This window comes from Capricornis sumatraensis, chromosome 12 (genome assembly GCF_032405125.1).
Source record: "Capricornis sumatraensis isolate serow.1 chromosome 12, serow.2, whole genome shotgun sequence".
NCBI classification, from domain to species: Eukaryota; Metazoa; Chordata; class Mammalia; order Artiodactyla; family Bovidae; genus Capricornis; species Capricornis sumatraensis.
Window position 1 is genome coordinate 31,656,283 of NC_091080.1, and position 3,142 is coordinate 31,659,424.

The window sequence follows — 3,142 nt, forward strand, 5'->3', positions numbered from 1 at the left end:
TCCAGGAGTGCCACGTTTGACATCATAAGATATCCTTCTAAAGGACATCATTTAATAGCCTTCTAGATAATTAAACATTCTCACACCAAATTTTTTTCTGCAGGAGTTCTGGAGCTGGCAATGCAAATTTTTTGTACCCAGAAGGGTGCAAAATTCTATATAGACTGAAATATGAAGTGTTTAAAAGACCATCAGGATAGTTGGAAATGGGGGAAAAAATCCAGAAGAATATACTGGTAAGGTGAATGGCCTTAATTAAAAGTGTGCTTGGATGTGGTAGCAAGTCTTCAAAGATGGTCCTGCCTCCTGGAATAAGCCATGCATCCTGGAATTTGAAGGGAAATGTAATTTCCTCCAGTGGTCCAGCGGTAAAGCATTCACCTGTCAGTGCAGGAGACCCAGGTTCGATCCCTAGGTCAGGAAGATCCCCTGGAGGAGGGTATGGCAACCCACTCCAGTATTCTTGCCTGGATAATCCCATGGAGAAAGGAGCCTGGCAGGCTACAGTCTGAAGGGTTGCAGAGAGTCGGATGTGAGTGAATCAATTTAGCACGCACATGCGTAGTTCTCTCCCTTAGAACATGGGTTGGCCCTGCAACTGATTTTTTTTTTTTAACCAATAGAATATCATAGAAGTGATTCTAGGTGACTTCCAACGCTAGGTCATAAAAAGCTGTGCAACTTTAGCCCACATCTGTGGAATCCTCATTGCAAGGCAAGCCAGCTTCCGTGTAAGAAATTCAAATGCCCTAAGGTGCCATGCTGTGAGGAAGCCCAAGCTAGCCAAGTAGAGAGGTATAGGGAAGGAAAATGATCTGTTTTCCATCTACCTATCATAGTTTCATTGGCTGGGCCTCTGTAAATTAAACTGACAGAACACGGGTTAACAAGAGAAAAACAGAAATTTATTAACACATGCATCATGCATATATATGGGAGCACTCAGAGATGAGTAACTCAAAAAGTGGTTATAATTCAGGGTTATAGAGCATTGTAACAAAAAGCAATACATTTAGAGATGGGACAAAACCATAGCAAATGCTTTGAGTTTCTAGGGCAGCATATTGTAAGAAGGTAAACATATATGGGAACTAATGAAAGATAGAGGTTAGTGAGTAAAGTTGGTCATGTGGATTCCTTTTGAACCATCTCTGGGCCAACAAGGGTCTAGAGTTGTCTTCAGGGATTAATTTTTGTCCTTCCTGGTAGAGGAGGGAGGGGACACCTTTGCAAATTTATATCCTGCTTTTGAGCAGACATAGGGAGGGCAGAGAGGTTGGGGTGTGTGTGTTTGCTTCTTCTTAAATGCTTACAGCTCAAAATAATCTTTACACCAAAGGGGCATATTTTGAGCTGGCATATTCTGCTATATCTCAGAGGCCATGTGGACAGAGAGTGGGGTGGGGGAGAATTGCCCCGTCAGCCTGTATCTTCCAGTCATTCCATCTAAGCCATCAAATATATGAATGAAAACACTGTTTTGGACATCCAGTTCAGACTAACCACTACCTGACTGCGACCACATGAGATACTTCAAGCAGGAACCACCCAACTCAGCCCAGTCAACCACAGAACCATGAAAGATAATAAATTGTTGTTTTAAGCCATTAAGTTAAATTTTGGGGTGATGTGTTATGTAGCAATCAATAACTGGAATATAGAATGATTTTTTTTTTCATTTTCACGGCAGACTTGTCAAGTCAATTAGTGTAGAATTTCATGAGACATTTAGGACAAAGTCACTGATGTATATCTGGACCTCTTTCAGTTGATTTACCACCTCTTGCCAAAGGCTTTCGGCTCTGGAAAGTGCATTTCAAGGGGGTAGGGAAGAAAATGACCAGTGTATCGACACCAGAGAAAAGGAGGAGGAAAACATTTTCTTCTAGGCCATGCTTTTGTTGCTTTCATAAATGATTGCTCTGGACAGTTGCACAAGTTACCGTTTTTCAATGGACGGGTCTATTTTATTTTTCTTAGAATGTACTGAATTTCTCTTACAGTTTAATTTGTGGTCAGTTAGAACTGATGCTGGGGGGGATTGGGGGCAGGAGAAGAAAGGGACGACAGAGGATGAGATGGCTGGATGGCATCACTGATTCGATGGACATGAGTCTGAGTGAATTCCGGGAATTGGTGATGGACAGGGAGGCCTGGCCTGCTGCGATTCATGGGGTCGCAAAGAGTCGGAGGCAACTGAGCAACTGAACTGAACTGAACTGAGAACTACTCTATTAATTATCTTTATTGTGGTAAACATTTCATAACGTATGTGAGCCAAATCATTACACTGCACACCTTAAACTTAATGCTGAGTGTCAATTATATCTCAACACAACTGGAAGAAAAACAAACAACCTCACAGCCAAACAATACAGTGTATTTCTTGTAGGCAGAAGAAGAAAAAAAAAAAAAGGAAAGCATCCTTGAGTGTACTGTACTTAGCATTGTCATAAGGGTTCTGCCAGGGTTAGTGGATCTTAGTAAGATCTGCTCAACGTTTACAGCACAACACACAAAAAAAATCCCCTAGCAATCTTGATTCTTTTTTGAAGCGGCAGGGAAAATGTTGATGTTAATATTCAACGGAGGGCTTCCCAGGTGGCGCTAGTGGTAAACCGCCTTGCCAGTGCAGGAGACATCAGAGACGGGGGCAGGGGTGGTGGGGTGGTGGTAATCTCTGGGTTGGGAAGATCCCCTGGAGGAGGGTATGGCTACCCACTACAGTATTCTTGCCGGGAGAATCCCATTAACAGAGGAGCCTGGCGGACTCATAGGGTCGCAAAAGCCGAACACGACTGAAGCGACTTGGCATACACACACACTATTCAACCGACACTATGGGATTCTAAGCTAGAGGTTTCCATGTGACCTAAAAGCTGGCATTTTTTTCTTTTTTCATGACTCATGGGCTTCCAGATTGTGGAACCCCTCATCTCTTCTGGGTCACTGTTCACCGCTTTCATAAAGGGCAGAAAAGGCCACATCTCTCTGTTGCATCTTTTTTTTCAATCTCTCAGGACATTTTGGATAAATGAAGCATATGGTTTACGTTTTGACTCTCTGTCAAAAACAGAGACTGAAAAGAATTACTAATTTACCGGACCGCATGCCCACCGTAACTTGGCTTTTTAACCGTCTT